This window comes from Myotis brandtii, unplaced genomic scaffold (genome assembly GCF_000412655.1).
Source record: "Myotis brandtii unplaced genomic scaffold, ASM41265v1 scaffold82, whole genome shotgun sequence".
Lineage (NCBI taxonomy): Eukaryota > Metazoa > Chordata > Mammalia > Chiroptera > Vespertilionidae > Myotis > Myotis brandtii.
In genome coordinates, this window is record NW_005371324.1 from 6,092,708 (window position 1) to 6,120,707 (window position 28,000).

Sequence of the window (28,000 nt, forward strand, 5' to 3'; positions counted from 1 at the left end):
TCTTATGAAATGGTCCTGGTGGTAACAATGATGATGATGATGAAGTCAAGGTTGTTATAATAAAAAAGCTATAGTCATTATCAATATTGAGGATCTAGATGTGTAGCCAACATGCCATATTATTTAAATAGATTATTTTGTTTTATCTTTAAACAGCCCTGTGAAGTGGGTTTTATTACTGCCATTTTGTAAGACAAAGAGTTCTTAGAGCAAATAACTTGCCTATAGACTCTTTGTTAATAAATGGAAAGAATTGAATTTAGTTATTGTGCTCTTACTATTATTCATAAAAGTATTAATTTAGATAAAGGGTTTTATAATGCTAGAAGACATTTTCTGATTTTTAAAATTATTTCATGCTTCCATTTTGATCTAAACATACTTGCATAATAGGAGTAGATATATTTTATTCAACTTCATAACTGCTGATAATGATGTTCCTTCAATATGTAATCATATCTAGTTCTACTGTAGATTGTCAAAAATCTAAAAACATAATTGACAACAATAATTTCACATGCATTAGAGTTTCTAAAAGGCTAGTTAAGCTGTTCATACCAACAAAGCAATTTAGCAATATATATATATCATATATATGTATATATATATATCATAGTCTGGAAATCTGTCTGTTGAGATATCTATTTCTAACAAGCTCAAGAAAATTACAGGAAAATGGAAAGGGAAGAAATATGTTCAGCATATATACAGAAAATACTAAAAGAGTACTTATATGAAGGGAAAAGCAATTTGGTCCTTTTATGTTGCATGATTGTTTTGCCACAAAGAGCAATAAAACAGAAGAGATTGTCAGCTAATTTAATTGTTTAATTTGATTTAAGGAGTTACATCTACACATGAAACACTTGTTTTTTCCCTGCAAGAACTAAGGGTGAATTCTTTTTGTAATAGAATAGGCTAACTAATGGGGTGAGACGTTCAACTTGGGATAATGAAGTTGAGGGCTTCCAGCTGACAACTGATAAATTCTGCATCTTCTTCACCCCAGCTATGTAGAGTAGGGGCATAGACTTCTTTATTAGAGTCATATGTGGTCCATTTGTATTCATTTTTTATTGCTTGACTTAATTTGTGTTTGAAATGGTTAAAATTATTTATATAAGCTGGATTTCTTTTTAAGAAGCAACAGGCTTTCCATATGTTTTTTTTTTTCAGATAAGTTGTAAATGAAAATGTATTCATTAGAAATGAGTGCTTATTTTCTGAATTCAGTAGTTATCTTGTTATTATAAAGCTTTTCTATGATTATTGAAGCAAATTCATAGAATAAATAAAAGTATAAAGAATAATCTACAAATAAGCTATAAATCTCCCATCCCCAAAACAACCAAGTGTATTATTCTGATGTTTTTTCTACCAGGCATGCTTACCTGCTCTATTTACACAGTTTGGGTTACACCATCTATACAATATATTATCCTGCTTTCTTCACCTAATTTACATAATGAACAAGCACTACCACATAGTATGAAATATTATTTTGAATTATGAATTTTAATGATTGTATGCTATTCTAACATATGGAATAAATTACATATAAGGAGGTTGTTTAGTCAACCATTACATTTAAGAAATTCATCAAATTTCTGATTTTATCAGCAGTCATTAGCAGAATCTTCCTGATCTGATTGTATGTCTATAACCATGTATTTTTTTTTTCTAAAAAACCCCAGCTATTTGAATTTAGATTTATAGCTTATGTGCCTGAAACCGTCCTTGGAAAACTTCAGCTGTAGACATCAATATTGAAAGCTATGTACTTTAAAACAGAGCATGCTGTTCGATCTCTTAGAAACCTTATTAGCCTGCCCTTGATCCATGCATTATTTTCATGACTGGTGGTATTTTTATCAGCAAAATGAGGCAGTATATTTTGGTATTTGTTGCTTGATAGTTGGCATTTGATATCTCCTTTATCATCCTAAATCTACTTTAGTGGAACTATTGTAAAGAATGCATAAGATAACACCCTAGCCATTATCACTCAGTGGTTAGACCAAAGAGTCTCAGGTTCAATTCCTGTCAAGGGTACGTACCTGGGTTGCATATTTGATCTCAGTCCTGATTACAGTGTGTGGATGGCAACCAATCAATGGCTCGCTCTCACATCGATGTCTCTCTCTCTCTCTCTCTCTCTCTCTCTTTCTCAATCCTACTCCCTCCCTTCCACACTCTCTAAAAATCAATGAGCCCTAACTGGTTTGGTTCAGTGGATAGAGCGTCGGCTTGCTGACTGAAGGGTCCCAGGTTCAATTTCAGTCAAGGGCATGTGCCTTGGCTGCAGGCACATCCCCAGTAGATGTGCAGGAGGCAGCTGATCGATGTTTCTTTCATCGATGTTTCTAACTCTCTATTCCTCTCTGTAAAAAAATCAACAAAATATATTTTAAAAAAATAAAAAACAAATAAAAATCAATGAAAAAAATGGCCTTGGATGAGTATTAACAAAAAAGAAGACATAAGATAATATATAAAAATGATCCTACACAGTGCCAATGACAATTCTCTTTTTCCTTCTCTACACAGAAGAAAGTGCTGAGTAAATTTTTAAAAACATTCACTTCTTTACAAATAAGAAAACAAACCTGAGGCTTTAATTAGTTACAGAATGGCTAGATACTCTGACCTTACCTCTAGAAAGGAACCATCTTCAAAGTAAACACTGGAGCAGTGATTAGGCCTGTCCACCAAATGGGGTTTCTGTCAATTCCAGACAGAATAAGTGACATATGGCAGTAAAGAAAGGGAAGGGGACTTACATCTGTTTAACTCTATGAAACAGGCTGTACCAAGCACTTTATATTCATAACGGAAGGTATTGTATTCTGCATTTTGCAAAGGCGGTAACTGAAGCATGGAGAGTGAGCATATTTACCTAAATATGTTTTGCCTAAATGTTACTAAATGTGTCCTGTTTATATTTTAATATTTGTGAGCATGTACCTGCCACTCCCCATTTTATTGACAATAGAATCTCGAGCTGTATCCACATGAGCTTTCTTGACTGACACTTCAGACTGGAATAGGTTAGGGATAGAGTACAATTAAGAGTTTCTACCTTTAAAGTATCTGTTGCCTAGTAGGTGTTCGCATGGAGTGGGGTGAGGTGTAAAAGTTCCACAGCCAAGAGAAAGTGGAAAGGGGAGTGTCTCATCCCCTAGAGCAGCGGTTCTCAACCTGTGGGTCGCGACCCCTTTGGCGGTCGAATGACCCTTTCACAGGGGTCGCCTAAGACCATCCTGCATATCAGATATTTACATTACGATTCATAACAGTAGCAACATTACAGTTATGAAGTAGCAACGAAAATAATTTTATGGTTGGGTCACACATGAGGAACTGTATTTAAAGGGCCAGAAGGTTGAGAACCACTGCCCTAGAGGAAGCAGGAGAGCTGGCCATCTCCTCTCCCTTTCTAAATATCAGTAGTAACCCTTGTGTAAAATTAAGCTGTCTGTGTGATATATAGAGTGAGCCTGAAATTAACTTTTAAATGTTTTCTATCTTGAAACATGCATTGAAAATAAATTTTCACCTGCATAAATGCACTCTGGCTTAAAGGCTTCATCATCTTTAAAGAGAGGCTTTTCTTAACCTAATTCCATTGTTACACTAATGACAGCGACTCCTTAACTCAGTGGGTGTCAGTATTGATTATGACTTTTAGATTTTACTTTTTCTCATTAGAGTTTAATTTCTATCTAAAAATAGATCATAACTCTCAATCCATGGCCACCTTGGAGTTTTTCCAAGATGCTGGATTCATGGTAAGATAATAGTGTTCAATTTGACACTGGAGGTCACCAGGGAACCTGGACTATTTTTTTCCTACTGTAATGCTCTGTTTTGCAGAATACAATAGTGTCTGTGGTCTTCTCTGCAGAATTAATCACGAAAGTCAAGTGCATACTGCAGGTACAATCAGCACCATATAATTATCTCAAACTTGTTTGTCTTAAGACTTTATTTAGCTGAGCACATGCACACGATAATAACAAATAGGCTAATTCCAGCTCCTGTCAACCGCAGGCAATGCAGTCATTGTAAATGGGGTCTGGTGCGTTTAGAGACTGTGTCCATGTGACATGCTAGCAGGTATGAAGTGGGAAGACAATAAGGCAAGAAATAGAGAAGCAGATTTTGATTTTTGTTTTCTTCAGGAGAAAAAGCTACCAAGCGTATGTCTTTAATGTGTATGTGAAACATTCAGTTATTTGTCTATATACTAGAGGCCTGGTACACGAATTCATGCACCAGTGGGGTCCCTTGGCCTGGCCTGCGGGATTGGGCCGAAACTGGCTCTCCCACATCCTCCAAGGGGTTCCAGATTGTGCGAGGGTGCAGGCCAGGCTGAGGGACCCCACTGGTGCACGATCGGGGCCAGGGAGGAACACAGGAGATTGGCCAGCTTGGGAGAGACCACAGGAGGGCTCCAGGGTGTGTCCAACCTGTCTCACTCAGTCCTGATCAGCCAGACCCCAGCAGCAAGCTAACCTACCAGTTGGAGCATTTGCCCCCCCTAGTGGTCAGTGCATGTCATAACGAGCGGTTGAGCGACCTTAGCATATCATTAGCATATTATGCTTTGATTGGTTGAACAGCCAACCAGACTACTTAGCATATTAGGCTTTTATTATATAGGATTGTTATAATCCATCCCTAATATGTTATGAGCTGTATATCTTTCTAAAATATTAAGAGAAAGTGAGGTTGATGTTTCAGCCTCACAGGAATGTTTCATGGGTTTTTTTTTAGAGAATCTCTACTGGTCAGTCAAGAGACACTCTCATACCTTTTATTATTCTCTATGGATAGCTATAGCTGATGAGCCTGTTAATTCAGCGCTGCAAGGCAGATCGGGTGCTCAGCCAGCTTGAGGGCCGCAAGGTGATTGCAACCCTTAATGGAATGTGAATGGCAGTTGAATACGAGAAGAGTCCTCTGTCCTAGAGGTTCCTCTGAGCTTCTTTCCATCAACTGTCTGTCTTGCTGACAATCTCTTGCTCACTGTCAACAATCATTACTTTCCTTGTTCTTTGCTGCTTTCTCTTTTAAAGCCTATTTACACATGTGGGAAATCTGATGGGGACGGATCTTGCAGTGGGAGAGAGGCTTGTCTGAGGAGCTCTGCTGTCCCCCAGGTGGTGTAATGCTTCTCTGTGCCCCACGGGAAGGCCTAATCATTCGGCCTCCCTGGGTCAGGCATCCTCAGTGCTGAGCCTCCACGTTCATCTGTCCCTTTCCTTTGTAACTTAAATCCTGTATTTCTGCCCCTGACCACACCCCAGAGAATTTTTTTTGTTTTAAAGATGCCAAACTTCCTAAGGGTAAAAATGTGAATTAGCAGTTTTCCTGAGGGCTCTGTAATTTATCTCATTCACTGGCATATGCACATTTTCCAATAGGAATGTATGGGCTGATTGAATTATTTCCCCTTAATTGTTTTGTCAAACCAGTGACTTGTTTTGAAAATATATGTGCATAGGTTTTAAGAAAAAACACTGCTCTTTCAGATCAGTTAACTTTATTCCTGGTGATTTTTAACTTGAGGGTCACACACTGTGTGTTGAATACTTCGGTGTTTTGTTTAAGATGTGCTGGGTGTGATTTCTGTTCATCTATTATTAAACAAAACCAGTTTACTATTAATATTTTAACAGAAGATACTTGATTTACAAACTGGGTCAAACGCTTAAGACATACACTTATTGTGATAATTAAAAGGTTTTCTCTAGCCCTAGCTGGTTTGGCTCAGTGGATAGAGCATTGGCCTGAGAACAAAGGGTCCCAGGTTCCATTTTGATCATAGTCAGATACCTTGGTTGCAGGCTCCTCCCTGACTCAGGCCCTGGTCTAGACTCCTATGGGAGGCAACCAATCGATGTGTTTCTCTCACATCCCTGTTTCTCTCTGCCTTTCCCTCTCTCTTCCACTCTCCCTAAAAATCAATGGGAAAATATCCTCCGGTGAGGATTAACAAAAAAAAAAAAATAATAAAATAAATAAATAAGTAAAAGTTTTTCCCTCATACTTGCATCCCCACAGCTGTGCAGTTCTGTAAATCCACCTTTTGTAAATCCTTCATTTTTCATACCTTCCAAATATCTGAACCCTTTGCCTATTTAAATAGCAAAACTTTTAGTTAAACTCAACATATTTTAGTTAAACCCAACGTTTCATCTACTCCACACCCACCCAGCAGAAAGTGATAAAAAAATTTTCAAAAATCTTATAGGTTGATTTCATAGTAAGTTTATAACTAGTTATCTCAAGTGGACTCCTTGTGTGCCCACAATTTCCCTATTTCCCTGGTATACTCACTCTTCAACCTCTTATCAAATAATTCACACCTAGTTTTCCCCTCAAACTTCTAGTCTCTTCTTCCCATTCTGATTCTCAGCATGCTTACTGATAAAATGGAAGCAGTGCAAATATAATTGTCATCACTCTCCCTTCCAACCTACTTACAGCTCACTTACTTGTTACCTCCTGTTACTCTATAGGAACTGTCTTATACAACACAAGGCCAAACACTCAAATAGGCACTGGGTCCCACCCTGCCCTTCCTCCCCCACTTCACCTCCCCACCCCCAACCCCGCCCAACCTGCATCATCTTTTTGGTTTGTTTGTTTGCTTGTTTGTTTCCCTAGCTGATTCCTATCAGTACACCAACATGTGAAATTTCTCTCTCATGATAAATAAAATAAGACAAAAATAAAGCCAAAGCCACCCTCCAAATTTCACATTTCTCTGCTTTACACCAAAACCCTTGAAAAGATTTATTAAAAAAAAAATCTCTTAATATCTCCAATTTCTCTCTCTTTTGTTTTTTGAATCCACTCCACTCTTCCAAATCTGATTTACTTAGGTAATGAATGACTTTTTTAAAAAATTAAGGTCAGCAATAATTTTCATTGATGTCAAATACATGTTGCTGAATCCCCAGTGGTCATTTCTCATTTTTCTTCTGACCTATCAGCCCTGTTTGATAGATTGATTACTTAGTCTTGTGTGAGACCTTCCCCACCTCTGCCCCTTGGAGAATCATTTATGATGTTGGAATAGGGCAGTGATATAATCAAGGCTCACTTGAGGAAGGGGCACCTTGATAGACCAGAATCTAGAGAAAAACTCAGGCATAAGGAATTGCAGTCATCAGAGGGATGGATAATGATAAAAAATAATTAGGGTAGTGCAGGTATAAAAGTAAAGAAAGTAGAGCATAGAAGATACTTTACAAATGTGGAACTAACACAACTTGCAATAGATTTAATGTTAACGTGAAACTAAAATTAAAATCTGCATTTTCAGTAATAAAAAGAACCCCCTAATATCAGTGCCTTAGAATAATACACATTTATTTCTTCTTTACAATATATGCACAACTGTGGGTTGGCTGCTGTGGCTTGACTTTACTTGGTATTTTCCCATTCCTAGACCTAGACTTGAAGGGCTCGGCCCTGTTTGGAATATCTTTTCTTGAGACAGAGAGGAAGAAGGAGAGAGCTGACAGGAACTTGTAATGCTCCTTAATACATGTGGCATATGTCGTATCTGTCGTATCTGCTTACATTCCATTGGCCAAAGCAATCATATGGCCAAAGTCAAAGTCAATGGCACAGGCATGTGTAAGCCACAGAATGGAAGGGGAATGAACAGTTTCTGAACAATAATTCCATTTTCTATAATGGCAGTTCAGACTCGTTTCCGTCCTTTTAAGTGATTGTAAAAACGATGAGCAGAAATAGAAAATCTAGTAGAAAGGATGGACTTGGGAAGGAAGATGAATTCAGTGAGAAACATATTGTGTGTGGGCTGAGCATCCAGGAGGAGATGTCAGGCAGGCAGTTTGAAATGGGAAACTGGCACTTAGGAAAAGGTCAGGGCTGGAGATTCCTCGTAGAGCCAAGAACAGATCATTTGGGGACACCCACATTCCAGTGAAGGAGGATGAAGGATACAGCTATAGGGAGCAGAATTAAAGAACTCACAAAGTATAAAAAGCCAAGCTCAAATATTTAGTAAAATGCATCCTGATAAAAATATGAATTGTTTGGCCCTAGCTGGTTTGGCTCAGTGTATAGAGCATTGGCCTGCAAACTGAAGGGCCCTGGGTTCGATTCCAGTCAAAGGCACATGCCCAGTTGCGGGCTCAATCCCCAATGGGGAGCATGCAGGAGGCAGCCGGTCAATGATTTGCTGTCATCATTGGTATTTCTATCACTCTCTCCCTCTCCCTTCCTCTCTGAAATCAATAAAAATATATTTTCAAAAATATATGAATTGGTGATCCACTATTAAGTTGCCCACACTTACCAGTAGGTTCTGAGTTCTGTGAATTCATCAGCGACAATATGGCATACAAATTAAAAACACAAGCTCAGGCCCCACCAGTGTACCTCCGTTGGTTGAGCATTATCCCATGCAACAGGAGGTTGCCTGTTAGATTCCTGGTCAGGGCACATGCCCAGATTGCAGGCTAGATCACCAGTAGGGGGTGTGCAGGAGGCAGCCAATCAATATTTCTCTCATAGATGTTTCTATCTTTCTCTCTCCCTTTCCCTTCCTGTCTCTCTAAAATCAATAAAAAAAATATTTTTAAAAATTAAAAAAAACACACACAAACTCAGGAATTCAAGATATGGGTTTACTTTCACTCTCAGCCACTTTGTAACTCTTTCAGATTGGGCAAATTGCTTCTCTTCTCTAAACCTGTTTCCTTCTCTGCCAGATAGTAGCAATAGCATACACTTCACAGGAGTGTTGAGAGGCTAAATGAGATTATGTCTGTAATGTGTTCAGACAGCTCCTGGCTTGTTTTAAATACTGATTGGCATTAGTAGTATTGCTAAAAGCATTACCAAAAAAACAGTTTGACTCTGGCTTTGCTTACCTTTGCTTTACTTAAAGTCTTTTGTTGAAGCATATGTTCTTTATTTACTAGTGTTAAAAATTCTGTTGACAACTTAACAAGAATGCCTGGGATGTGTATTATTAGCCAATTATGTGAAATGCAAATAAGATTAAATTTTAAAATTTATGCAGCACTTTGAGTAATAAGGTATTTATCTGGATTCATTATGCCCAAATGCTTACTGCTTATTCCTTGCAAGAGTGTGGCTGTGCCTCATGCATATTTACTAGTGCACGAATTTGTGCACCAGTGGGGTCCCTCGGCCTGGCCTGTGGGATCGGGCCAAAACAGGCTCTCCAACATCCCCTGAGGAGTACATGATTGTGAGAGGGTGAAGGCCAGGCCGAGGGATACCTCTGGTACACGATCAGGGCTGAGGAGGGACATGGGAGGTTTGCCAGCCAGGGAGGAACCTCGGGAAGGCTCCAGGGCATGTCCAGCCCCTCTTGCTCAGTCCTGATGGGCTGGACCCCAGCAGCAAGCTAAACTACCAGTCAGAGTGTCTGCCCCCTGGTGGTCAGTGCAATTTATAGCAAGCAGTTGAGCAGCCTTAGCATATCATTAGCATATTATGATTTGATTGGTTGAATGGCCGACCGGACACTTAGCATATTAGGCTTTTATTATATAGGATATTTTTATCTCAGTGGAAGTATGAAAGACTACGTGGACAATGTTGGTATTTTTTATCTTCAACACCTTAAGCTTTTTTTGCTTGATGAGATATCATATGGTAATGAGATAATTTTAAAGGGATTAAACATTGCTGAGGGACAATTCCATTTAGCTTGAAGTATAAACAAAGGTGACCTTTGAAAACTGGCTAGAATTAAAAACTTGGAAAGATATGTCTAGTTCACTGCCAGTATTTCTGCATCTCAGTCCACTTGCGTCTTGAATCACTTTGCATTTTGTTCTCTACCGGCACTTCTTCCCAATTGACATATGCGTTCCGTTGAGATAGATTTGTGTGTTGGAGTTATACTGGTCTTATTGCCCATCTTTCATACTGGTAAAAAAGTTAAGTAATCTTTAGTAAAGAAGATTCTCTTTATGTCTCCATAACTCATTTGTATTTTTGAATTAATTTCCTTTGAAGACTTAACAGTTGTCAATGAAACAGCATGTATTCTAGACCCTATAGCCCATATTACTCTTTAATGCTATCTTGGGGTTTTCTTGTGAAATGGTTTTTGGTGTTTATTTTCTATAAGTATCACTAGACATTTGTTAGACTGCAGGGCTGATTAAAACGCAGACTCCCATATGAGACTTACAGATGTTCTAGAATTAAAAGAAATTAGCTTCAGGTCTGGCAGCGATTTTCTAAATGGTTCTGTTGATCTCCCTGAAATTGAGGATTTCTTTGCTAAGCTGCCAAGATCCATAAATCTTCTGTGAGAGCTGATTTTGGAACAGACCTTGACAAGTATGATCTAATTCCGGAAATCAAACTTTTAGCTGCAAATCAACAGCCTCGGGGAGGATTACAGGTTATAGTGGCATCCACATGTGTGCTCTGTCAGGTACTGCAGAGATGAGTTTGGAAGTTGTCTGATATATTCATAAGGAACCCCAGTGTAACTTCCCCAAGATTGCAATGCACAGCCAAAAAATCTGTGCTTAGTGGTAAGGTGGCGACTTGGGTCAGATTTAACATGCAGTTTTATGTTGTTTGACATTTTAAAAAATTTGATGACAGCAAGTAGATTTATTGTAAAGTGTAAGGCCTTACCTTCTTGTCTGTTCCTATAAATAATAGTTTATAAATTCAGCCACTAAATTAAATTGTCCTCTTTTGAATTTGTTCCCAGTATAATATACAAGGAATGTTTTAGAATTAAAATATTTAGTTAATTATGTTTATAGTCCTGTATAGATGCTTGATATTTAATTAAGAACACATTTATTTGCTCTAGTTTAACAGATGAACTCCTAAAAGAAGATTAATTTGAATATCCACTTGTAGATCAGCATGATTAATATGAAGTATTATTTTTTGTTGCAAAAGCAATATAACATCATAGAAAGCTTTTGCTCAATAGAAAAAATCCTCACCTATCAAAGCAGTTTGTCACCATTTTTCTCTTCTTTCCCAGTGTTTCTTCACACACATATCTGTTTTTAGCTAAGTTGAGATTCATTCAGTTTTTTATACTGCTTGTTCACTTAGCATATTAAGGTTTTTATGATGATAGCAATAAACTTTATTATTATAGCGATATAACACATATAATATAAAATACATTATAGTCAATTAGTTTATGGTTCTGAATTACATATGAAGAAAAATAAATATATAACATATTATAAACAAATTTTTACAGGTTAAAATGAAAAAGTCATGAAATCATTGAATTCTCTTTCCAAATATCTTTGCAACAATAAATAAGACACTATTATTATAGAATGCATGAATGGATTGTCACTGAAAACAATATTATCTTAACTAGATTGACCAAGAGGGAAGACCTAATGATCAAATTCATTTTGCAACTTGTTTGCACTCTCTTTGCAAACATGGCAGATCAGGTATTTTATTATTTTTTATAATATATTTTTATTGATTTCAGAGGGGAAGGGAGAGGGAGAGAGATAGAAACATAAATGATGAGAGAGAATCATTGATGGGCTGCTTCCTGCATGCCCCCCACTGGAGATCAAGCCAGCAACCCGGGCATGTGCCCTGACTGAGAATCGAATCATGACCTCCTGGTTCATAGGTCTACACTCAACCACTAAGCCAAGTTGGCTGGGTGTTCAGGTATTTTACGTACACTTGTGAATTAATCAACCATTTTACTCCCATTACCACTTCATCCCAAAAAAATTTTTATAGAATTCAACCCATTTACTAGATCAGATTTTCCACCTCTCAGGTTTCATTCAAGTAGAGATAAAGCTAATAGAAGTGAAACACATGAGGGCTTGGCCCTCGTAGCCGTGGAGGCTTACCTCAGCCCTGGCAGCCCCGGCTTCATCTTGGAAGGTTGCCCGGAAGGGTGTCTGGAAGGCCGTTCGGCTGTCTGGTCTAATTAGCATATTATGCTTTTATTATTATAGATTCACCTCTATTACCTTTTTGTAAGATTAGAATCATTATCTAGGTTTCTCCTGCTCTTGTATCTTCACTAAATGATGGCTACTCTACTTTGTAGACAGGCTCCTACAAAAAACATTTTGAAAATTGAATTACATTGCAAGTGTTCCTATAACTAGTCTCCTTTGGTTCCAGTACTGTAAATGAATGTGGAGATATAATACTAAGCAATGGAAATTCACAGATGTTAAGAAATTTATCCAAGATGCCAATTTAAGCTTGTCTATATTTAAAACCTCTGCTGCCAACATTAGCCACAGTGCCTAAAGATGCCTGTGAGTTCTCCCCATAGGAACTGTACCTGATGTGATTCCAAACTGTTAGATTGACATAAAGTATATGATGAGTGAGATTTTGGAATATTTCACTCAGGAGCCTGGTGCCATTGACATTAAATAGAGCTTTGTTGTCAGTATATTGTGCACTTTATTACAGAATAACCCTAAACATTTCTTCTGTAACTCTTCTTAACATTACCACCAAATATATTTTTTAAACTTTTCTCTAAAAAAATAAACTGCTATGGTTGACACATCATGCAACTGTATGACCTGTCTTTACAGGGTTAAAAAGATTATATAATAGTTGCTTTCAAAGTTCTAAAATTCATAGATTTCAGAGATAAAAGTTTAAAAGATGTGAAAATTCCATAAGTCTTTTCATAGGACTCACCCATTAACTTCCAAATTCTAACAACAAAAGCGAAAGATGAATGGTATTTGGCAAAGTGTCAGAGCTATTTCTGTGCTCTTCTTGTGTGTCTGTGTGTGTGTGACCATATCCAGGAGACACAGATTTAGTTTTCACTCAAGTAACTGTTATAATGGAAAATGGCATAATTGAAAATGGTGTTGTCTCCATTTTGAAAAGCCTTTTTTTAATACAACTGATTTACTAGCCTGGCTAACTAAGGAGACTAAGTTTAAGAGAGGTGCTTGAAAGGCTAAAGGTCATAGAAATAAACATCCATTGATTCTTACTGTTGTTTTAACATTTAACTTTAGTTTTGTATACTTGAATTTGGCTTCAGAAGAGGATTATGATAGGTTCCTTAGAAGTGCATTATTAGCCCTTTCTTGTTAAATGCATTGTTCTTTGATTAATGTTGACAATTTCTAAATTGCTGAAAATTGGTAATTCAGGAACTGATCCTATGATGAATCCCTATTACCCAGCAGGTTCAATTTACCAAAAACTTAAAACAAAATTAAAATAAAAACATGTCAGCATGTTGCCCAGCCAGCATCGCTCAGTGGTTGAGTGTCAACCTATGAACCAGGAGGTCAGGGTTCAATTCCTGGTCAGGTCACATGGCCGGTTGCAGGCTTGATGATCCCCAGTGTGGGGTGTGCATGAGGCAGCTGATCAATTATTCTTTCTCATTGATGTTTCTATTTCTCTCTTTCTCTCCCTTCCTCTCTGAAATCATATATGTATGAAACAAACAGAAAAACCAATGTAATAATCAGGGTCTTACAAGTAATTTATTTGTTGATGGGCTACATTTCTTTCTTATTCGGTATCTCCTTTTCTTCCTTTTTGAGTTTCAGTTTTTAAACTTAGATAGAATATCAAGAATCACTATAATGCTCAGTCTATTCTCAAAATAGCACTCACTTTAAGTGAAAGCAGTCATAATGGTAAGAAAGAAAATGGTAATTTAATTTTCCTGATATTATTAAGCCTGCAGCATTCATTCATTATTCTTCAAGCAACTATCCCACCCTGCTGTGCACAAAGCACGAGGGATACAATAATGCGCAAGATGGACCAGGACACACACTCCTCGTGGCCTAGATTTTTGCAGAATTTCTTGAATTGGTAGAAAGTTCACATTCGAGTTCAGGGCTATTTTAAGTAACATTACAAATTGGAACCTGTATCAGTTGGGAGTCTCAGGCAGGAAGAGGTCAGCTCCATATGGAATGATGTTGGCTTGTACTAAGGGAGCACTGTAGTATATAAAATAAATACCTCTTTAAACACCCCCTTGTACTTGGTATGGTAATACTTTTCTAATGCCAGAAGAAAACTTATGTCACCCTTTGAAGGTATTCCTTATTTTACAAACTGTCTCATCTATATTCACTTGGGCCTTAAACCAAATTCTAAGGCTATGTCATTGTAAGGAGATGCAGGTGTTTTATTTCTCCCTGTCACATAGCAGAGAGCAAGGTATGTATTTGGCTTTCATATATTGGTTAAATATTTATTACCTGGTTTGTTGGTCAAATACCCCAGAGAAACTAGCCAAGCCATGTTTTATTTACTGCAATAATTTTCATTTAAGCATATGCTAGGTGGCTGGATTTTGTAAACACCGAAATCATAAATCCTTGGAAGATGAATGAATAAATGAAAAAAACAGAAATTATTTAACATCAAATAATGAATATGATTTTTTTCAATAACATTTTAAAGTTTCTGTGGTTATATCTGTGACTGCCTTTTGCAGGACCAAGCAAATTCAGGCATAGGTTTTGCATAATGCATTTTTATTTTTCTGTTATTTGACTGAAAATTAGCTAAAATTCAGGTTCTCAGTTACCAATGTTTACCCATCTTTCTTTTTCTGCATTTTACATTCTTACTGAAGACAGTATATAATTTTTATTTACCCCTTTACTATCATCCATTAATACAGAGCCTGGAAAATAGATGCTATTCAATAAATCAAGAATAGACTAAAAGAACAGAGGGGGCATTTTAAGCTTTGATTAGGAAATCTGAAGTAACTTTAAATCTCATAGAATATGAAGTTATGCTGGAAGTAGTACAACAAATCTAAATATTATGTTTAGAAATAAAGCACACAGGACTATGGTATATAGATTTGTAGAGCAGTGGAAAAGCTATAGAGACTAGAGAATATAAACACTCCGCTTTAGTTTGACAAAGCAAAGGGACTCTAGGGATTAACAAAAACAAAACAAGCAGGAGAGGGGGGGGAAAGTAGATAAGCTTTTTTTTCCCCCAGGAAACATTTTTTCCTACCTGAAATCATCTTTACTTTTATATTAAAAGATATATTAATTCCAGAGCATATTCAAAAGACTTGTTTTCTAAGATGAGTCTTAAAAATAACAATCATTTAATTTTATTTCAGTTTTATTTTTGAAGGAAAAATTCTTAAGTACCAATTGTGAATACATCTGAGAATCAAATGTTTAGATGTTCATGCTGTGTTCCTTTACTTAAGAGTTTATCTAAAAACACTGTAGAGCCTGGGCCGGCGTACCTCGGTGATTGAACATCAACCCATGAACCAGGAGGTCAAGGTTTGATTCCTGATCAGGGTACATGCCCAGGTTTCAGTCTTGATCCCTAGTAGGGGGTGTGCAGGAGACACCCAATCAATGATTCTCTTTCATCATTGATGTTTCTCTCTCTCAGAGAGAGAGAGAGAGAGAGAAATAATTTTCCAAACAAAAATGCAATTGATAAAGTACAAAGAATTACTGAGATGATTGAAAATAGCACATTTAAACTTTGAAGATTATATTACCTTCATATCTTTATGAATATCCTGAAGCACTTAATCTTGAGGTCATAATTATAACATTATCCTATATAATAAAAGCCTAATATGCTAAGTGTCCAGTCGTCAGGTCATCCGTTCAACCAATCAAAGCGTAGCATGCTAATGATATGCTAAGGCCACTCAACTGCTCACTATGATGTGCACTGATCACCAGGGGGCAGAGGCTCCAGCCAGTAGGTTAGCTTGCTGCTGGGGTCTGGCCGATTGGGACTGAACGAGACAGGCCAGACACACCCTGGATCCCTCCCATGGTCCCTCCCTGGCTGTACAACCCCCCATGTCCCTCTCTGGCCCCCATTGTGCACTGGTGGGGTCCCTCGGCCTGGCCTGCAGTCTCCCGTAATCCGGGACCTCTCGGGGAATGTTGAAGAGATGGTTTCAGCCCGATCCCTCAGGCCAGGCAGGCAGGGGATCCCACTGGTGCACAAATTCATGCACCAGGCCTCTAGTGTGGATATAAAAGTATAACAGTGTACTATTTAGTTCTTCTTTAAAAATTCCTCAAGAGTATGATGGTTGAAGAAAAACTAAAAGTGTTTTTAATTACCACACTATAAATCAGAAGATAGAACACCTAGTTCCATTGACTTACACTTCAAAGATATTAAAGATAAGACAGAGAGCCTATTGATAAGACAGAGAGCCTAATTGATGTTTCCTACTATAAATTTACTTTGTTAATACCGAAACATGGTATATGAAACCCTGTTTCATAGAACCTTGCAAGTTACATAGGCTCCATAAGAGGGTATTCCAGTTGGTGGAATTGACTTCTATAAGTATCTACAAACTTCCCCAATCAAACTCAAGTCTTGAAGGAAGAATAAGGAGAGAGAACTAATATGAATGAATATGATTATAAACATAATTGATGCATTCCTGGTGTTTACTACTCTACTCAATGAGCCCATGTCCCAGAGTGAGCACAGATGGCACAGTTATATTTGTGGTTCTTTTAGTCTTATTCTTCATTTGTCTCTGGCAGAGAGAGACAAGCAATTATTCTAGCATTGGAAATACGTTTCTTTCGTATATTTTGATCCCTCAATAAAACCTAGCTACCTTGTATAGGGCTGAACTAAAGAAACTGCAATATGTTGTGATTAAATTGATTGAGGTCACCTAGGGAGTAATTATTAACAAGGAAAGGAAGATGAGTGGAAAGACTTTGGCTTAAAAATGCCAAAGTTTGCATCCTTTGCCTCACTTGAATTCACTTGACTCAAACCAGTTTCTTACATTGAACATTTATTGAGGAAAGAATTACCAAATTGCTGCATTTTATTTTTTCACAGATTTTGCCTAAAGGCAAGTAGGAAGTACGGGTTTATATTTTAGCTTTCTGAGAATTAAACCCACCAATTTTGTTAACCTTTTCTAATGTTTCCAAATTTTGTACACATATTAAATCTGTCCATCACTTAGTTGAAGCATATTATATTCTAATGAAAAACATAGAGAAATAAAATAAGCAATATTGATTTGGTGAGAGAAGTGCTTTAATAAGGATGACTAATATTTGAATTGGATACTTACAGAATACAGAGGCTTCAGGTGTTTGAAGACAGTTTTTGAGAAGGGAGTAGATATAACTGAGGAAAAGTAACCATCTGGGAAGAATATATGTGTAGCGACATACATTAATGAATGTATGAATTCTTGAAACTGAGAAGACACTTGAAGAAGTGCAGAGTAGCTCAACATAACTACACACTGAGAAGCAGTGTGAAACTAGTCTAAAATACAAGTTTTTGATCATATTTTCTGGCTCTTTGAAGGATGCATTGAAAACCCAGACCAGCGTCAGAGATATCACTTAGGAGATAGCAACAGTCTATTTGGAAATGGTGAGATGATTAATTAAGACATTGGCAATGAGGATAGAGAGATGCAAATGGAGGAAATATAGGTCAGATGGAGTTTGGTGACCAATTAATATAGATTTAGGTCAAGCAAGATGGAGAAATCTAGGTTTTTGTCCTAGGCAGTTGTTTCATGGGAGTACTCAGGATGGGTACCTATGATTGTGCAGGTTCTATACTATTCAAGTACACACAGCTAAATGACTGTGTGGCTAAAATTCAGACCACACTGTTTTCAAAGCCTTGCTCCCAGGGGGCATGGAGCTATATGAAGGTGCTTGCTGTATAGGCTATGGACAGCTCTAGAAGTATCCCATATGGAATATAGAAAATGGAGTGGATTTGGTATAAACCCTAATAGTACAATTTATTTTCTGAATCTAACATTTTAACTTATAGAAGCCCAAGAAAAGTATTCCATATATCTTATTCTTTTTATTTATTGATTGATTTGAGAGAGAGAGGAAAACATCAATTTGTTATTCCACTAATGAATGCATCCATCGGTTGCTTCTGGTACATGTGCCCTGACCTGGGATCAAACCCGTAACCGTGGCATATTGGGATGACACTCTAACCAACCGAGCTGCCTTGCCTGGGCAATATATCTCATGCTTGGAAGTAAGACAAGATAGGATTATGTTCACTATTTGGAGAAAAGACGTGATTCTCAGGATGAATCAGCACCATATGGGATATGCTCCAACCAATTGTCTGACTTCCCTCAGGCTTATAGAATAAAACCTAGCACTCCTCTCTTGACAGGAAAAAGGAATAACATCACAACCTGCATCCCAAACTACCTAGAAAGGAGTTGTCTTTCTCCACGTCTTGACATCCTTCTTTTTGTCAGGCCCTTCTGTTTGCTGTCACCAAATCCTGGGAAATCGATTTCTGCTCTAGTGATGTAAATGCTCTCTGTTTGAGATGAAAGATTGCCCCATTCATCACAGTCTTTCTTGGATATCACATCTTTCCCCCTGTTTATGTTCTGAGACTTTTAAACTCCTGCAAATCCCCTAATTCTGGATAGTGGTAGGACTCAATGACCTCTCTCTTGCTTGCTTCGGTTCTGCCCTAACTCTCTTTTTGGGTGTGCCCTGACTCCACTTTGCCTGTTTACTAACCACTAGATGATTATTATTATTATTTTTAATCTTCACTGGAGGATATTTTGCATTTATTTTTTATTTTTTATTTTAGAGAGAGTGGAAGGGAGAGGGAAAGACAAAGAGAAACATTGATGTGAAACACATCGATTGGTTGCCTCCTGCACGCGCCCTGCCCAGGGCCAGGGCCGGGGAGGAGCCTGCAACTGAGGTACATGCCCTTGACAAGAATCGAACCTGGGACCCTTCAGTTCACAGGCCAACTCTCTATCCACTGAGCCAAACCGGCTAGTGCTAGCTGATCTTTTAAGTATCACTTTTTCTGAATCCTCACTTTATGCTGGGTGAGACACAAGATAAATCAGGTTATGGTCCAGCATTAGCAGCAAAAATCTATGGACTAAATTGTTCATCTGGAAGAAACAAATAAAATAGCAGTTGCTAAGCAGGGCTCAGAAACAGAGACAAGGGTGTGGGAAGCAAGACAGTAGCCTGGGAACAGTTGGCAACATTTCAGACCTGGAGATAGTTTAGGCAAAACAAGCAATGAGACTGCCTGGGAAATCTCAAGAAACTAAGACATGGCCAGGGTCGTGTCCTCACCTAATTCTTGCTTTTCAGGTTAATCCTTTCCCTATTAAGAAAATTCAAGAGTCATTCTTGCATTTTTTTTCTTCTCTTCTATACCCATGCATGCAATACAAGGAGAGAGAAGTTGGCTGTTTGTGGTAGGAAATGTAAATGATCATTTTGAAAGGGTGCCAGACAGGATCCGCTGCGAGTTTTCATTGTTACTGCTGCCATCTGTTCTTCAGTGTTGGGATGTGAATTCCCTGGCAAGCATCTCTCTAATTCTGCACTTTCACTGCCTTCTAGAGATACTCACTTGCTGAAGTGGCTTTTTTAAGAAATGTTCTTTACCAAGGCAATGTTCCAAATGTTTTAAAATGAAAGCATCCAGGGTGTTTTTTATATAACATATTTTCTATCTCTCTGATCAAAAATATTTCTCTGCCCTAACCAGTTTGGCTCAGTGGATAGAGCATCGGCCTGCGGACTGAAGGGTCCCGGGTTCGATTCCGGTCAAGGCATGTACCTTGGATGCGGGCACATCCCCAGGAGGGGGTGTGCAAGAGGCAGCTGATCAATGTTTCTCTCTCATCGATGTTTCTAACTCTCTATCTCTCTCCCTTCCTCTCTTTAAAAAATCAATAAAATATATTAAAAAATATTTATCCATTGTTAATAACATTTTTCTCTTAAAAATAAAAAATATTGCCTGTTCAGTGTTGTTCAGTGGTTGAGCATCGACCCACGAACCAGGAAGTCATGGTTTGATTCCCGGTCAGGGTACATGCCTGGGTTGCAGGCTCAATCCCCAGTAGAGGGCGTACAAGAGGCAGTGGATCAATTATTCTCTCTCATCATTGATATTTCTCTCTCTCTCTTCCTCACCCTTCCTCTCTTGGAAATCAATTAAAAATATATGTAAAAAAGGTATTTTTTTGAGTTCTTGTTGCGTTAATGTATGCTATTTCAAGCAAGGTACAGAACAGATTTCGTTTCAACCTTGTTTGCAGTTAGGTCTGTCTAAGTGTTAAGCTCCTTTATTTTTTTATATAATGTTTCTCTTTTCACTGAACCTTGAAATTATAGTAATTTGGGTACTTTTATTCTTCTGAAAGAAATAGCTAATGTCAAAAATATTTCAAGTGATAAGGATGGTTTTTTTGAGAGGGGAGACAAGTTAGTTGAGAAGTAATACTTGTGATTGCTTTTTATTAAGTAAAATGCCTATAATTAAATGTTCAGATAGGAACAAAATAATATGAATTCTCAAAAGTAAGAGTTACACATTTTCTACATTAAAGTAAAAGTTTTGTCTCTATATATTACTGATCTCTGTATTCTCAGTATCTGCCATAGTGATACCATTCAATAAATGTTTCATGTACTAATTAGTGAGTAAAGCCAAGTATGTTAATACTTTTTTAGAATAATAACTCCTATAATTTTGAGAAGTTTTTTAAAAGTTTTGAATTCTTAATTAAATATATATTTTTAAATTGTAGTCTTCCTTTTAAAAAACCCTTTAAACATCACTATAATAGACTAGCATGGTATTTCTGTAAATATTAACAAACTAGAGGCCCAGTGCACGGATTTGTGCACCAGTGGGGTCCCTCGACCTTGTCTGCACCCTCTCACAATCCGGGACCCCTCGGGGGATGTCAGAGAGCCAGTTTTGGTCCGATCCCCACAGGCCAGGCCAAAGGACCCCACTGGTTCACAAACCCCTGGTGGTCAGTGTGTGTCATAGCTACCAGTCAAATGGTCACTTAGGCTTTTATATCTCTAATAAAGGCCCAGTGCCTGAAAATTCATGCACTGGAGGGGGAGTCCCTCAGCCTGGCCTGCTCACAGTCCGGGAGCCCTCAGGGGCGGGAGGCGACCCAGCCATCAGGGAAAGGTGCTGCCCCCATCACACCTCTGCTGCTGCAACTGCAGGCAGTGCAAGCCTCAGCCAGCCCTGGTTACCTGAGCCTCGGGCGGCCCTGGGCGGCTGGGCAGCCAATATCTGAGGCTTGCCTGCACCTTGGGCCAGCCCTGGGAAGCTAGGCAGCTGACAAATGAGGCTTGCCTACACCTCTAGCAAGCCCTGGGAAGCTGGGCAGCCGACATCCGAGGCTTGCCTGCGCCTCGGGCCAGCCCTGGGCAGCTGGGCAGCCAACATCTGAGGCTTGCGTGCGCCTCGGGCGGGCCCTGAGTGGCTGGGGGGCTGAGGGCGGGTCCGGCCACACTGTGCACCTGCCGCCTCCTATCTGGGCTTAAAGGACAGGGGGACTCCGGTGGGGCTGAGGGGACTGGGCGCTGCCATCTTGTGGCTATGGGTGCCGTCATCTTTGTGACGGTGTGATGGTCAACTTGCATATTCCATCTTTATTAGATAGGATATATATAAAAACCTAAGGAACTGAACAACCAATTGACCGGTCGCTATGATGCGCAGTGACCACCAGGGTTCAGACGCTCAACGCACAGGATCAGGCTCCTTCCTGTCTGGATCAGGTCTGAGGGGATCGGGCCAAAACCAGCTATCTGACATCTCCCCATGGGTTCTGGATTGCTAGGAGGTGCAGTCCAGGCTGAGGGGGACCCCACCAGTGCATGAATCTATGCATCAGGCCTTTAGTATATAGATAGTCAGTAGAACAAATTTGATAATCATTTAAAAAACACTAATACTAATCATTAAATAATACTAAGATTAGGATATATCACTTATTAAGATTTGATAAGTGAACCATAAATTTTTAAAAATATTATCAGTAAATTGTCTCTAAGAAATTCACTAGTTCTTTGAAAAAAATGTTTCTGACTTTAACAATGAACTATAAAAGAAGAAAAATCAAATTACATATTAAATAATATATACACAGAATGGTATATAAAAGAGGGAAATCAAATTATATATTAAAACTTCCTGGCAAAAGATCAAAGATTGATAGAAATGGTTAAAACAGTTTTGAACCCTATATATAAAAATATCATGAATAAAGATTAAAAGTCAAGAAATAGGTTAGAAAAATAGTTGAAACAATTTTGATGTAAATATCTAATACAGATAAATTATTTAAACTCTTTTGTAAAATATTCAAAGGGCAGAGACAATTTATCCACATATATAAAAAGCCTAAGCAACCATTACGACCAAACGACCGGAATGACCGGTCGCTATGACATGCACTGACCACCAGGGGGCAGATGCTCAACACAGGAGTGCACTCCCACAGCAGGAGTGCTGCTCAGCTGACCGACCTATTCTAGCAGCCCACCAGCATGACGGCAGCCACTCACTCCCTCAGTAGTCCTGCAGGTCCAATCTCCGGAGAACGGGCCAGGCACTGAAGGACCAGTGCTGCTGGCACAATCCCGATAGTGCCGCCAGCCTCCTGGAAGTTGGCCTCAGACACCTCGGCTGCTTCCCCTCCCTAGATGCTCTGCAAGGAAGAAAGGATATAAAAGCAGCCACCAGGTGGCTCCCAACAACCAGTGTGAACAGCAGCAGGATGGATCCAGATCCCGGGCCAGCAAGGGCATCCCACCATCCGCCGGAAGAGCTGATTGTGTCCTGGCCCCCTCCACCCCCCTGGGGACCCCACCTATGCATGAATTCATGTACCAGGCTTCTAGTATAGATATAAAAATAGCTAATAAATCTATAGTAAGTTTAATCTTATTTATAATTTGATAAATGTAAATTGAAACTACAATGAGCAACTGTTTTACATTTCAAATTTTTATGTACTGAAAGAAAACATTACCTGAAAGCATCCAGGGTTTTATATGATAGGCACTCTCCTATGGCTGGCAGGAGTATACAATGATGTGTTTCTTAATTGTTATGCAGCATCTGCAGTCTCTCAAATGTTTATATCCTGTGAATCACTAATTATTTTTCTAGAATTTATCCTAAAAAATAATCATAAATGTAACCTAAATATTTATATAAAAAGGTATTAATTACAGTATTATTTATAATAGTAAAAAATTGTAAATTATTTCATATATCCTAAATCAGAAATGGTTAAATATATAATAGTTCATATGATATATTTATGTTAAAAAATTTTAAGGACAATAAATCATTACAATGTAATATAAAGAATGAATAATGTATAAATATTTTAATCAGCAAGATCTCAACCAAGTAAACTTGCATATGTATGTATAATATTAACAGAAAATGACTAGACAGAAATCATTAAGATGTTAATGGTGGCTCCTTCTGGGGGGGATTACAGATGGTTGACTTTGTTTCTTTTATATGTTTCTGGACTGCCTCGTTTTCAACAATGAGCATGTATTAGTTTTTAAATCAATATGAGATATGAAAAGATACCAAGTGGATCTTAATGAATCTTTGAGTTAACTTTCATGTGTCATGAGTACATTCTCAGTTTATCACTAATAGAAAACTTTTAAATAAACGTGTACATATTTCAAACATATGGCAGCATCATTAAAATGAAGTTGGAATATACTAGCAAACCACTAAGCACTGTTTCAGCAAAAAATAATTTTAATAAGATAATTTTATCTCTTGATTTTGTCTATAAAATAAAAACAAAAATAGATGTTTCTTATCTGCCTCAAATATTATTAAAACATAAAAATCTGCCTAAATTAATTTCAAGCTAACATTATTTATCACATTTATTCAATCTACCTAGGGCTTTCTTTCATAAAGAACAAGAGCTTTTTATTTTTTGTTTATCTCACCCTATCTGATGCCACAATAGAGAATAACTATAAATCTTTATTATTTGTTCCCTGGCGGAAATAAAAGTGAATGAAAAGGTCAGTTCATAGAGTTTATTGATTATTCTTCTAAACCCAAACCTGCTAAATATTAATAGTAATTTCTATAAATATTTCATGGATAAATGTATACCATTCTGTGTATACTAAAAATAATGATATGGAAAGACTTTAACCTTATATTTGCATGAATTGACAGTTTATTAAGAGTTATACACTTAAACTGTGATACAGTAAACTCATTAATCTTCTCTTGACATAAGAAAATAATGACGGCAGGATGAAACATCTTTGACAGTACAAGGAAATTAATTTTTTAACTGCAATAAAAACCACATATATTTTGTAAGTTGAAAGGAATATTTTTAAAATAATGTTATTTTTTAGCATATTGATATTTTATATACTTAGATTCTTCAAATTCAAAAGTCTCTCTTAATGCTTTGTTTATTTTTCTTGGTAATAGAATATTTTCCCAGGGAAATGCTGAATAAATCTTTGTTGAAATATACTACCTTGCTTTTATCAATGACCCTGAAAGTAATATATAATTTACACTTAGTGGCTGCAGTGCTCAAACTTGACAAATAGTGTAACTGTTTGCTCATTAAAAAAAAGGTACTGAGTGGTTTTGTGCTCCTTTAGTTTTGAGGAGAAAAATCATTGATTTAAAATATTGTTACCAAAGTGTAAAGCCTAGACAGTTGATTCACAGTATTATTTTTATTATTGCAAAGTCATTGTGTATAAATAATCCTATATAATAAAGAGCTAATATGCAAATGGACATCACACCCTCACGCCATCATGCCTTAATGGCTCAGACACACAACACTGGGGAGAGAGGAATGGGGACCAGCAGGCTGTGGCCCAGGAGAGGGACTCATCCCATGGTCCTGGGCACCAGTGGCTGTGCTGTCCCTGTGGCCCAGGAGAGGAACAAGCTGCCCGCCCCCCAGTCCCGGGCGCCTGTGGCTGTGGCCTGGGCGAAGCTGCCTGCCCACAGTCCCCTGTTGCTGCGGCCAACCTGGGCAAAGCCGGCCCAGGTTCCAGGTGCCTATGACTAGCCAGAGGGGGGAATCCTGGGTCCCGGGTGCAGGGCGAGGCAGACGCAGTTAGGGGCGATCAGGCAGGCAGGCCTGATTGCCCCTAGGAGCCAGTGGTCCCGGATTGCTAGAGACAGTTGAACATCCCCTGAGAGGTCCCAGATTGGAGAGGGTGCAGGCCAGGCTGAGGGACCCCCCCGCCTCTGTGCATGAATTTCGTGCACCGGGCCTCTAGTATCTTAATAAGTATCAATATATTCTTATGTTTATTATTTAAATTCCTATAAACAATGGAAATTGTGAGTAAAGCTAGCTGGAATGTGATAGGATTTTTAAGTGGTACCTACATTTTGTTAGGCAAATGTTATCTTCCCTTAGAAACTAAAAGCTTATCCAAAAGTTTTTACAAAATGATCTCAGGTATCACTAAGGTTATTTAGTTTCTCTTTTTATGAAATAATTATTATTAGTCTTAAAAATATTTAGTAAAATTCTTAGAACTTATACTTTATCATATGTTATTATGTTTGTCAATTTGTAGGTTGGAAGAAGGTAAATAATTTTTCTTGGTGTGTCTATCTCATGAGAATTTTGATATTGGCATGCCAATGAAATTTTAGTTTATATCCTATTTCTTCCAGCCTCTAGATATTTTGTTTCTGCTACCTCACCTATATCTTTAAAAAAACAACAACCACAAACCCATTTTATAAAAGACTAGAGGCCCAGTGCATGAAACTCATGCACTGGGGAGGGATGTGTCCCTCAGCCCGGCCTGCACCCTCTCCAATCTGGGACCCTTCGGGGGATGTCCTATGGGATCGGGCCTAAACTGGCAGTTGGACATCTCTCTCACAATCCGGGACTGCTGGCTCCAAACCACTCACCTGCCTGCCTGCCTGATTGCCTCTAACCACTTCTGCCTGCCAGCCAGATAACCCCTTAACCAATCCCCTGCCAGCCTGATTGACACCTAACTGCTCCCCTGCCAGCCCGATCACCCCCAACTGCCCTCCCCTGCAGGCCTGGTCCCCCCCAACTTCCCTCCCTTGCAGGCCTGGTTTCCCACAACTGCCCTCCCCTACCCTCCTGATAACCCCTAACTGTCCTCCCCTGCCAGCCTGGTCACCCCTAACTGTCCTCCCCTACTGTCCTGGTCCCCCCAACTGCCCTCCCCTGCTGGCCTGGTTGCCCACAACTGCCCTCTCCTGCAGGGCTGGTTCCCCCCAACTTCCCTCCCCTGCAGGCCTGGTTGCCCCCAACTGCCCTCCCCTGCTGGCCTGATCACCCACAACTACCCTCCCCTGACAGCCATCTTGTGGTGTCCATCTTTGACCACATGGGGGCCTCCATCTTGTGCGAGGGTGTGATGGTCAATTTGCATATTACCTCTTTATTATATAGGATATTTGTGGAATAAATGGCCATCTCCACTTGTCAAAGTGTCTGACAATGCCTTAATACATCTAGCATAACATTCTGTATATTTGTTGAATGTCCACAGGTCTCAAGCAGTTACATTATCTACCATTATGTATGTTATTTATCAACTAGAGACCCAGAGCACGAATTCGTGCACAGGTGGGTTCCTCGGGGTGGCCTGTGGAGATCAGACCCCAGCTCACGCACCCAGCCTCACAGCCTCACAGCCCCACCTGGCAGCCTGCCTTGGCCTGGCACTGCCCCCCTCATCTGCTCCACCTTCCCACCTGTTGGGTGATCAATCAGGGCCGGGCACCCCGCCCGGCTCCCTCAGTGCCTGGGAACCAGGCAGTGGCCCCGCCCTCTGCCGCAGCCACTGCTCACCATCTGCGGTCGAACTCCAGGTCTCCTGGTCAAACTCCTGGTTGAACGACCACCCGAGGAGACAATTTGCATATTAGGCTTTTATTATATAGGATGGCATACTTCATTCCAGAATTTGCACTTAAATCACATATTTAAAATGTTGAATTTTCTTAACATTTTTAATTTTTTTCTGTTCTGAAGTTCTTAAATATGGAACCAAGGATATCTGAGTTTTAATTTAGAACTCAGAGTGAGGGTGTGGTGGAGGAAGAGTTTAGGTTCAAAACCTGTCCAATAAATCAAAGTAATGTCTAGAGGACTGAGGCATAAGTAGGGGTGGCATCCAGGAATCTATAGTATGGTTGGTGATATAGAGTCTGGCTAGGTGATTACTGCCAGCATTAAGAATTGCGTGTATATATCAAGGATCATAATGAATGAGGGATGAGATGCTGGAGGGGGGACATCATCCTGCTGGACCACTGATGGTATACCCAAAGAACTTGTTCCACAGTGTTCCAACAGCACTGGCCAAAGGACACTCAGATACTGACATATCTTACAATGTCCATAGTTACGGTTTTATAAATAACCATGCAATATGTAATCAAAGCATTCAAAAAGATATGCAAACATTGTTTATATGGCTCTTTCTTCAACTTTTAATACAACAAGCTAACAAGAACGTATATTGTTAAAAGGTAGGACTAAGAAGGTGTTTTTATAGAAATCAGGCATAATGTATGAGGTATAGGAATTATTTATTGAAAGAAAATCTCTGTGTTTTACATGTGTATGTTTAAGTAGGACAGTTGACCTGGCAATATGAACTATCAAAGAGGTTGATTATCCCTGGCTGGTGTGGCTCAGTTTGTTGGGGCTCCTCTGTGCACCAAAAGGTTGCAAGATTGCTGGTTCAATTCCTGGTCAGGGCACATGCCAGGGTTGCAGGCTTGCTCCCTAGTAGGGGGCGTGCAGGAGGCAGTCGATCCATGTTTCACTCTCACATAGATGTTCTCTCTCTCTCTCTCTCTCTCTCTCTCTCTCTCTTCCTTACTCTCACTCTCTAAAGATAAAAAACATATTGTTTTTAAAAATGAAGTTGATTAATACCTGTTATATGAAGTACTGCTATACCAAAATGTAGGAATGTGTTTAAAAATTACCTATAAATAGGACTAGCATTTTCCTCTGGAATTAGTTTTAAATATGCAAAATTATTCAAACAATTATTTAGTTAATATTTCTGGATTCTTCATAAAAGGAAGGAAGGAAGAAAGGAAGGAAGGAAGGAAG

At 38.8% G+C, this 28,000-nt stretch overlaps 1 protein-coding gene across 7 annotated transcripts in view; it reads left to right on the forward strand.

The window, feature by feature from the left end:
* The window catches only part of NAV3 (neuron navigator 3), an 832,279-nt gene that overhangs the window by 696,843 nt on the left and 107,436 nt on the right, over nt 1–28,000 (forward strand). The gene's annotated exons all lie outside the window — the stretch shown is intronic.